The sequence below is a fragment of the Capricornis sumatraensis genome, chromosome 2 (genome assembly GCF_032405125.1).
Source record: "Capricornis sumatraensis isolate serow.1 chromosome 2, serow.2, whole genome shotgun sequence".
NCBI lineage: Eukaryota > Metazoa > Chordata > Mammalia > Artiodactyla > Bovidae > Capricornis > Capricornis sumatraensis.
In genome coordinates this window covers 216,707,750-216,719,188 of record NC_091070.1, presented here as the reverse complement: position 1 = coordinate 216,719,188, position 11,439 = coordinate 216,707,750, and positions in this window count along the sequence as shown.

Below are 11,439 nucleotides of genomic sequence, written 5' to 3'. Positions count from 1 at the left end.
CTGAGCAACTTCACTTTCTTTCTTTCTTTACCCATGCTAGTGTCGAGTACAGAATTTACTAGAAAGAAAACAGAGAAGAAAAATATCAGGCATGAGTGGGTGGGAGCACGGAGTGGGAATCAGGAATGCCCCTGCACTCCCCTACCAAGGGCAGGAGACTTTGTCAGGTTCAAAGGCAGGATTCACTGATTCAGAGTCTGGCCAGGAACAAGGACCCCACGCCTGTCCTTGAGTAGAGAGCAGGCTGTTGTTCAGTCGCTCAGTCGTGTCCGACCCTGCGACCCCATGGACTGCAGCATATCAGGCTCCCTCGTCCTCCACCATCTCTTGGAGTTTGCTCAAACTGATGTCTTATTGACTCAGTGATGTTATCTGACCATCTCATCCTCTGTCGTCCCCTTCTCCTTCAGTCTTTCCCAGCATCAGGGTCTTCTCCATGAGTCAGTTAGTTCTTTGCAACAGGTGGCCAAAGTATTGGAGCTTCAGCTTCAGCATCAGTCCTTCCAATGAATATTCAGGACTGAGCTCCTTCAGGATGGACTGGTTTGATCTCCTGGCTGTCCAAGAGACTCTCAAGAGTCTTCTCCAGCATCACAGTTCGAAAGCAGTGATTCTTCCAGAGCACGTAGTATGGGGAACTTGGTAAACTGTGCTGACCCTGCTAAAGAGTCATTCAAGGCCGACGAAGACACCTGGAGATCAGCACTGGGGTGGAGGTGGTACCTGAGCAGAGTCCAAGGCCACCCAGCAGGAGTGGCTCTGTGGTCAGGCACAGCCAGTGGGAATTAGGATTATAGAGATAATGGGGGCCTCACTGGAGACAGTGACCGAAGCAGAGACTGGGAGGAAGGACAGCCTGGCTCCCGCCCTCTCACTGGCCCAGCCTCTGGCCCAGGGTGGCCAGGAGCCAGTGCCCAGGGGTCCCCAAAACCGCTGCTTGCAGGAGTCAAACCTTTAGTGCCAAACATTTGGGAGAATGACTCTGACATTCCCGTGAAGGGTGAGCTGGATGGACAGAGGTAAGGTAAGGGAGCAACCAACAAAAGAAAGCTAGAAAGGGCTTAAGCTGAAGGCCCTGGTGGGAGAATGACGGGGTGGCTGCAGACTGTGAGGACAGACCAGCCCATGAGACAGTTCACTTGAGCTTGAACTTGCCATGTGACACAGCAGGTGGGCACTGTTCCACCCCCTCCTACCCCATCTCAATCGGGAGGAGAAATCTAAACAGGGGAGTTTCAGTGTAGAGCTATAAAGTACAACAAGGAGCACGCGGCACACCTTCCCCAAACCTTACCACAGGGCAGCAGAGGAAGTCAACAGAAATGCAAACACATACACACACGCGCGTGTGTATCTGTGTGTGTGCACGCGCGCTCACTCAGCCCTCTCCAACTCCGCACACTCATCTACCTTCACCACATCTTTTACTTTCCACCTTTTAAAACTGGAAAGAAATTGAAAGGCCTGCAGGGGGAGAAATCACGAAGAAACAAGCCTATTTACACCACAAGTTCCAGAAAGCCTTAGAAACTTGAGCTCCCGTGGACCAGTGAGCGGGGGATGTGGCCCAGTGGCGAGGTGTTCGACCGGCAGTTCGTACCAGTTTGCAGGAACCAGCGGCGACACGTTCAGGACTTTTGTGAGTCAGCTTTTGAAAGCGGCCATCATCGACACTTAAATCACAGAAACTTAGAATTTAAAGCATTTTCTGTAAAACCATGTAGAAGGTCCTCAGAACGCATCACTTCCTAATTCCTCCATCACATTTCGCGACTGTCCTTTCTCGAGGGGACCCGGTCTCTTGTATCTACGTGGTGGGCGTGGCACAAGCATCTCTAACAGACTCCACCTCCAGGGACGTCACATGGCCGCTGGAAACGGACCACCAGGGGAACACTGGCCACATGGGAATCGGCAGACACTAGACACCAGGGCTGACTTCTCCCCTAGAAAGGAGTTGTTTAACATCTCCTAAGGCGCCGCTGGATGAGGCTGAAAACATACCGTCTTAGACCCTCCTGTCCCACCCTTGCTTCATACTCTGTCTCCATCCAGACAGAAGAGCAAGGGTGTCCTGGCGGGGAACTGAATCAGGGTCTGGGCTTTGGGACCCCAGGCACAGCAGATCGTCTTGAAAATAGAGCCATTAAACAAACTTATCCCCCTGGATGGTAAGACTTGGTGGGCACAGGACAAAGGGCTACAGAAAGGGGAGGCTGGGATAAAGTGCCCCTCTGGAGGTACGTGTCACCCGCCAGCCCTCTTCCCATTCCCCTTCCCTGGGTCCTTCTCCAGGGGACCACGAATCAGGCTTATGCACCCAAGACTGGAGGAGGGTCTGGAATAAGAGACCCATGTGAGATAAAGCCCCCCAGGCCCTCACACTCAGGGCACCAAGGTGAAGCATCTCGGTCCATCTGTGAGTCCTTCCACAAGCTTTGCTGGATGCCAGGGTCCCCCCCAGCACACGGAGTCTCACTGTAGATTGTGGCTAGGTTACCAAAGAGTAGGAGCTATTCGAGAAAAAAAACCCTCACGTGAAAGTCAGAGGCCAAAACCAACAAGCAGGCAAACGGGGAGAAGGGCTTGCATGGAGGTCAGTCCACGCTGGGTCCCATGCGTGTGGGGCTGGGCTGGGAATCAGGACACGGGCTGACCGTGTCCACCCCATCCATGGGCAGGAGCATCCCCGAGGTGGGCTGATCAGTGTCCCCCCCAAGACATGCCCATCTGGAGCCTGTGAGTGGGGCCTTCCTGGGGAAGGGTCTTGGCCTGGGTGCAGCGCTTGCATTGAAGTCCATCCTGACTGAAGCCCCCATACCCCTACAGTGGCCACATGCCCTCCAGGGCACCCCCAGGACTCTTACGGATCAGGAAACCCAGATCCCAAAGAAGGTAGGTTGGGACTCCAGGTCTAGTCTTTGTAGCCAAACGCACAGACCAGGTGCAGAAGGCAGGCAGCGGGGAGCACCCACCTGGGGCGCTGCGCCCTCCTGGCTCCTCTCGGCGGTGCCTGAGCTGTGCTGTGTTCGTGGCGGATGACCCAAGACGCCTTCATTTACAGACCCCACGGGGAGTGGGGAGAAATGCTGTGGAAAACCTGGGAAGACACCCTGAGAGCTCAGCTTCAAAACGCGGTCTGCGCTCCTGCCGCCCCGGAACTGCCAGAGACCTCCAAGCCGCAGTCAGCCTACTGACTGCAGTCAGACGTTGAGCAGGACAGGAGTCCAGGCTCTCCTAGGACCACCCATCCCACTGAAACACAGGTCCAGTGATCCGTCCCACAGCTGGTGAGCACTGAGCACATGTTCCCCAGAGCCTCCATCCTTTGCCCAAGTCCTTGTCCTGAAACCCTGTCTTCTGTCCTCAGGATGGGCATGGCCCTGATGACCTTGGCTTCTGACTTAGAAACACGCTCCTATCACACAGTGCTTAATAGTGTCAGCACTGATTGACTTCTGGACACCTCAGACGCCTTCACTTTTCCTGAAAGTGTTTCCTTTTAGCAGTGATAGCATTCCCAAAGCTGTCCTGGGGACTGCCAGCCCATACAGGGCTGCCAGTCCTTGTCCCAAGGGCCTGCCCGCTGGAGTCCCGGCTGCCCTCAGATGGAGATGGGGCAGGGCGGCTCTTTGCAGACATTCCCCCATTCCTCCTGGGAGAATCGCTGCCTCCTCTCAGCTCTGAGCCTCCCCAGAGTCTTCTTACCATGCTGCCAGTAACAACGTCTCTGCATCTTGTCATCCATCTCCCCTTCCAGGCTGGGGTCGTAGAAAACTAGGAAAACAGGTGTTTCCCTGGCAGTCAAGTGGTTAAGAGACCATGCTTCAGACTGAGGAGGCACAGGTTCAATCCCCGGTCAGGGAACTGAAATCCCACAGGCTGCACGGCATGGCCAAAAAACTAAAAAATAAAATTTAAACATTAAAAAAGGAAAAACCAAAGCCCCAGCCGTCTTTAACATTTTAAAGATGAGCCCAGCGCCTGGCACACCATAGGCGTTCAATAACGATGGCCTGATCCGTGATTGAATAAATTAACAGGAGCCAGAGTGGAATAAACTACAGGGAAAGATATTCACAGGCTGCACAGCTGGGCAACGGGCGATTTTTCATTGACACTCCAGCTCTGCACGAAATTCAAATTCTCATTAGAGCACAGCCTAAAACACAATCCCCACTTTAACCACAATCCTGAGAAAAGCAGCGATGGGGGGACCTTAATGCGTTCTTCCTATTGACGACAGCCCCGCGAAAAGGAATGAAAGGCTCAGCTTCAAACACTTTGCTGTGAAAGCCTAAAAGGAAGCAAATTCAGCGTGGTAGCGTGAGGCCCGGGCCCTTTCAGACACACCACGGCCACCGACTCGCCGGGTCTGCGACGCGCCCCGTGACACGCCGCCGTGCCAACCCGCATTCTGAGTCACCCAAGCAGATTTAATGCCCTCGCCACAATGCCTCTCTCGGCCTTTTCTTCTGAACGTGGTTAAAGGGAAGATTCCGATCTACCTAGGAAAGGATTTTAATCAGTTTAGTTCCGGAAATAACTATGGAAATTCAGATTTTTCCATTCTACCGCTTCTGAACATTATATTCTAACAAATGGCTGATGAAGCCCCCCTTTTTTCACCCCCTCTTTTATCCCCCGCCCCCCGCAACCCATCGGGAGAAACAACATGATAGTCAGCCCTTCTGAATCCCACATGGAAAAGGCTGAGTGAATAAGCATATGAAAAGCCAGCAGAAATGACGCTTCGGAAATTAAGGAAAACACCAACGTTGCCCATCGCCTGTCACACACCCTACAGATAACCAGCACCCCCCGCCCCCGTGCCCGTGAAGAGCCTTCCTCCCACGGTCAGTCATCTTAGTCCTTCGGAAGCGCAAGCCTGGGAAACTCAGACAAGGCCACATGGACAGTGGCTGACAGCAGGGCACGGTGACTGTGAACGCGTGCAGACGTAACACAGGCCTGCAAAGCACAGGCCGCCCTCGAGACGCGACATCGAAGACACTCCGGGCCGCAGAGCGCGGAAGCACTGGGACAGGGAAGGAATCTTGCCCAAAGCTTGGGAATTCTTGGTGTGGCTTCAGAAGTGCTTCAGAGGGGTAAAGCACCGACTCACCCCTTTATCCCGTCACTCAGCCGTGTTTACTGGCACACGCACACCTCTGACCTCTGCAAGAACCCTTTAACAAAGGTGGAGAGGTCGTTTTAAGGGCGAGAAAACTGAGGTTCGTGGGGTTCGTGACTATTTCCCGCGTCACCCAGTTCCTGAGACGCAGAATCGAAACTGTCACACTGCTGTCTTCACGCAGCCCTGTCACCAACCGCGCTCTTTCTGGGGCCTTCGAAACTAAATATTGTAATTCTCTTGATTTTGTTTTTATTTCTGCTTTTTTAAAAAATTGGTTAATTCATCCTACTTTCTTCACAGATTCCTTTAGTTCTGATGTCTTGCTTGCTTTGTAAATCGAATGTTTCATTTTTCTTCCTTTCTGCTTTGAAGGTATTTACAGCTATTGCAAAAAATAAAAAAGATAAAACCTCACAGGGGCACCTCAAATGTTGACTACAGTTTATTTGCCTGTGCCTTTTGCACAAGTGTCTTTAATGTAAACTAGTAATGAGCCAAATTTTTGAAATTAAAATGAGAATTTTGGTCTGAATCCTGTGAAATTAAAGTATCTTCAGGCACCATGAGACTCTCAGTGCGAGTCCTACACCAGCACTGAAGGTGCGGCTTGCCCTCACCTGTCAGCTAACATCCTTCTGCAGAGCTGAGGGGCAAGGAAGGGGGAGCTGGGGGCTCTGGGGACCCCCTAGGATGTACCCGCAGCCCCAGGACCTGCTCTGAACAGATTGTAGGTAGGCAATGACTAGCAGCCAGCATTCTCGTGTCTCATCGTTGGCTGAGACCCAGTTCCCTCCGTCTCAGCTCTGCTGACACCTGGGGCCAGCAGTTGTTTGCTGAGGGCCGTCTGTTCACTGTAGGATGCCCTGCCCCTTCCCTCACCTCCTCCCACCAGGTGCCCATGGCGTCCTCACCCCCAGGAGAGACAACCAAAAATGTCTCCAGACCCTGTCCGTAGTTCCTGGGGGACACAAGCGCCGGTGGAGGCAGGTGCCCCGCTCCTTCAGTCTCCACCCACGGGCAGGTGTTCGCTCTCCGTATTTCTCTTCAACGCATTGTTTCTTGCACAAAAAAATGCAGACTGCGCCCAGAGGCTGCGGAATAGGGGCTCTGGACCCAAGCACAGGCTCTGTGTGCCCCAGGCAGCCGACCAGCACTCTGCAGGCTCTGTGGAATTTGACCATCTCAGGAACCCTGTGAAGCAGGAACTGTTATCATCCGACTTTATAACTGAGGAAGCTGAGGGTCTCCAGGATTCCCCAGGACACGAGCACTGAGGGCTCTTTGGGCTTTGCGCTCAACTGCCCCAACTCTGGCAGGAGTCTCCGTCTTCTAGAAGGCAGACCTCCACGCTGTGGTCCGGCCTTTGGCTAGGCCATCCTAGACATGACCGTGGAAGCCATGTCCATGATGCATGTGTTAGTTCCCAGATGGTAATGAAACCACATGTATGTGTGTGAGTGAGTGTAAGAGCCGATACCAGGGAAGAATACCCTTAGCATTTTATAGAAGAATCAAGCCATCATTAATCACCCAGAAAGCAAAAACCTTGCTGCAAATACAAACTGCCTACAATAAATAATTTTATTTCCTATCAGACCGTACCCAAACTAGCATCATTCCATATTAAATGGCCCTGTTATCAGTATTTTAGAGTCCTGGCAGGCACTGCCAAAGGTATACAGTAGCTTTCCTTGAAGGGTCCAAGACCACAGACAAAGGGAAGTGAAGTGTTTTTGAATACTGGGTGGATTGTTTCAAACATTTACCTACCATTTCTCAGGAAAGATGAGATCTCAGTGGCTTGTATCCATACAGAGGTACCCTCCTGGAGCTTCATACTGAAGCCTGGTCCTTCCGGGAGGGAACTTTGGGGACCTTCCTGAGCTAATCCACCATCATCACTCAGCCCATTCAGGGCAGATTCACATGAGACTCCAGATTCTGCGATGCCAGCCTTAACTTAGACGGAAAGTCTCCTGGACCCACAAAGGCAGGATTTCCACATTCCTAAAAAATGGGGTCACACTGCTGAGCTGCTCTCTCCTGGGGAGACCCCGAGAAAAGGCCAGCTGTCAGTGATTTGGAATTTCTTGCTACTCAATCAGAGAACTGAACACCGATGTCCACGGGGCCTCATCCCAGTTTGCGGCAAGGCTTCTGGGAGGACTCAAGTCCACGGTCCCACGGATTGCTTTGTGCCCAAAGGATTTCACATCTAATGTTTTCAGTGGCATTATTTTTCTTCTTCATTTTCAGGGAACCCAGTAAATAGCTTATACATTGAACCAAATGAAAAGCCTTTATTACTGACAACAGACTGCCACCTGGGTGGCTTGCAATGGCCCTCCTGCCCGCTGCCTTTTGGAATAGAGCGTCAGGTGGAAGGGAGGGGGGCAGAAAAGCTTCCCCATCTCCAGCGCCAGGCAGAGCTGTCAAGGATCTGATGGCTGACTTCCTCCCCAGCCCAGACCCTGCCCCACATTGGAGCTCCTGACATCCATGTGGGGTCCAAATACCATCACTCGTTAGATCACCAACAGTTTTATTACCATCTCAGAAGGCTGGCATTTTCAAAGATCTTTCTTTCTTTTTATTAAAAGTTTTTATTTTGTATTGGGGTATACCCAATTAGGGCTTCCCTGGTGGCTCAGACAGTAAAGAATCCACCTGCAATACGGGAGACCTGGGTTCAATCCCGGGGTTGGGAAGATCCCTGGAGGAGGGCTTGGCAACCCACTCCAGTATTCTTGCCTGGAGAATCCCCATGGACAGAGGAGACTGGCGGGCTACAGTCCAGGGTCGTAGAGAGTCAGACACAGCTGCGTGACTAAGCACAGCCCAGCACATAGCCAATTAACAAACAAGGTGGAGAGTTTCAGGTGAACAGTGGAGAGACTCAGCCATGCATACACATGTATCCATTCTCCCCCAAACCCCTCTTCCATCCAGGCTGACACATAACACTGAGCAGAGTTCCCCGTGCTATATAGTAGGACCCTGTTGGTTATCCATTTTAAATACAGCGGTGGGTACGTGTCAAGATCCTTCCATCACCAGAGATGCCAAAAGAATGACAGAAGGGCAGAATTCAGACTCTGATCTCTGCATTTGAGGAGAGCTGCGGGCTTCTGCCCAGCCCCTCTCCCCCAAGTGGCCACCACAAATCCCAAACCGTGCACATGACCTCTGCCCACTCCACGTTTAAAATATTAATTGATGACATCCCCACTGATGTTCCATGCCTTTGACCTGGGCCTCAATCATCCCACCTGCAGCCACATTGTCCCGTGGCATTGCTCCCAGGAGGGATGTTACACCAGAGATCAAAGGAAAGGACTCCAATCTGCATAAGTCTTCAGGGGGGATCCCAGGTGGCTCAGAGATCAAGAATCTGCCTGCAATGCAGGAGAAGCAAGAGATATGAGTTTGATCTCTGGGTCAGGAAATGCAGAGGAAATGGCAACCCACTCCAGTGTTCTTGCCTGGAGAATCCCATGGACAGAGGAGCCTTGCGGGGGGCCAGCGTGAGGAATCCCGCCCGTGACAAGGTCATGCGGAAGGAAGCCTGACAAAACGCAAGGACGTGATCAGGCTTCAGGGGTTCCTCCTGGAATTTCCTGAGCATCCACCCCCCAAGACCAGAGTCTGCCTGCTTTACTGTGTTATGCTTTCCACCTACTCTTCTGTCATTAACAGGGGGCTGTCCCCCCACCACCTTTTTCTGGAAAAAATTAGAGCTTTTAGATAATAAATCTCCTGGGCATAATACGAGTGTTTCAGTCCAAAAACCCCTCTGATGGCTTTCTAGCCTGCCTGCAGGACTCGTACAGCTACGCATGTGATTGTTTGAGGCCTCCTGACCGTAGGAGGCACAGGAAGCTTAAAACATCCTAGGAATGTAGGAGCTTCCGAGGAGTCAACATCATTAGAACAGGACTGATTAAAGGTTTCATTTGTTGAGCCAATACTTGCTGCCAAATTTTCATATCTTTTATTTGTAGAGATGGTTGGTATATAGAAAAACAGGTAGTAGACCTGGTATTAGCAACATTAGATCTTTGAGTTAAGCACTTTCTTTGTTATAACCCACTGCACCTTTGTTCTACAGGAATGTAACTATTTAGTACTTTGAGGGTGATGCAGAGTAAAGAAAAAACACTTCTAGGGAAAAGGAGTTTTCTGGTTGATAGACAATTATCCAGGAAGAGAGCCATAAAAATGTTAACAGGCCTCTTGGTCAGAAGATAACCTAAACCACCTGAGACCTTTTGTATACAGGAGGGTATGCAAACAGAAAGCCTGGTCTCAATGAGGGTCAGGACTGCTGCCCCTGCATAACTGCATATTCCATTATTTCTTTATGTACAACTTGGGGTATATAAGCTGATTTTGAAAATAAAGTTTTTGGAGTCTTGCACCGACGCTGGGCTTCCCTGTGTCGTTCTTTTCTCCCCTTTTTTGGCTGAATTCCCATCTGGAGCTGGGAGGCTCACCACGTCTACTTACTTGCCCTGGCTGCTAAGATCCACGCGAAAGGGAGCCTAAGGCGGGGCACCCTTCGATATTCAAGTGGACGCCGGTGGCCTGACGTAGATGGTGCAAACCTCTTGTCTCGAGGTTTTATTGGTTTTCCCCGTAAACCAAGTTATTCAGCCTCTTTTTCTCCGTCTAAAATTCCTACTATACTATTTCTTCCTAAATCTAATCTTGTATCTCTAAATAAATAAGTTTTCCTCGCCTATCCGTCTCCCCTTCGAATCACCCTGGATCCCCTGGGGCTGGACCCCGGCAGAGCCTGGCAGACTAGTTCATGGGGCCGCAAAGAGTCAGGTATGGCTGAGCAACTAAGCAACACACACACAAGGGGCAGGGCAGAGAAGAGGATTTCTGGAAGGAGCAGAAAGGGCTTAGTCACTGGCACACCCCGCAGATGGAGCCTCCACCCCGAAGACGCACAGGGGTCTGCGACACTGTGTGCTAAGCTCTACAGGGAGACAAGAAATCCACACGATGTGTCTAAATTAAGTTCCTCCTCTCTCCCTCCACACCTCCATGCAAGAGGAAATGACTGGTGATTTTCACTGGCTTCAAGAGGTGGGAATGCAGAAAAGAGCAGGCTGCAGCCTACCCAGTACCCAAGGACACTGTGGTCCAGCGTGGTGTGGAATGGCAGATAGAGACCCTTGAACAGGGCTGTCAGAGGAGCCCTGACTGAGAACCAGAGGACATCTCAGCAGACGCCAGTGGGGATGGGGGCAGGGTGCCTCTGAATGGCAGAGACGGGGCCTCAACATTGAATTATTTTTGTTTGCCTATTACAGAGCTATTTTTCCACCAGTCAAGTATGGATGTGACAGCTGGACCACAAAGAAGGCTGAACGCTGAAGCTTTTGAAGCTTGAAGCTAAAGCTTTTGAACTGGAGTGCTGAAGACTCTTAGAGTCCCTTGGACTGCAAGGAAATCAAACCAGTCAATCCTAAAGGAAATCAGTCCTGATGATTCACTGGAAGGACTGATGCAGAAGCTGAAGCTCCAATCTTTGGCCACCTGATGTGAAGAGCCGACTCACTGGAAAAGACTCCGATGCTGGGAAAGACTGAGGGCAGGAGGAGGTGATGACAGAGGACGAGATGATTGGATGGCATCACTGACTCGATGGACATGAGTTTGAGCAAGCTCTGGGAGACAGGAAAGGACAGGGAATCCTGGAGTGCTGCAGTCCATGGGGTTGCAGAGTTGGACGCCACTGAAAGATTGGACAATAAATTACGGAGCTGAACTGGGGGTGCAATCCATATCCCGCTTTGCACTTAAGTGTTTCTGTCTGAACTCAGGCCACTAGATAGCACAGAGCAAACTTGCAGTCCTTTTCTATCATCAAGAATGTATATTGGGGTCATAGTCTCCTGTGATTTCACTTTGCCATCCTCACATCCCTTCTCCCTGATCTTGGTGTCTTCACCTATGGTTACGTCATTATCCACCTGTTCCATTACCATCTGACCTGAATCCTATTTGGAACAAGGCAAGGGCTTCTCTGATGGCGGCTCAGAGGTAAAGAATCCGCCCGATAATGCAGGAGACCCAGGTTTGATCCCTGGGTCGGGAAGTTCCCCTGGAGAAGGAAATGGCAAACCCTTCCAGTATTCTCGCCTGCTGCTGCTGCTGCTAAGTCACTTCAGTCATGTCTGACTCTGTGTGACCCCATAGACGGCAGCCCACCAGGCTCCCCCGTCCCTGGGATTCTCCAGGCAAGAACACTGGATGGGTTGCTATTTGCTTGTCCAATGCCTACAGAATCC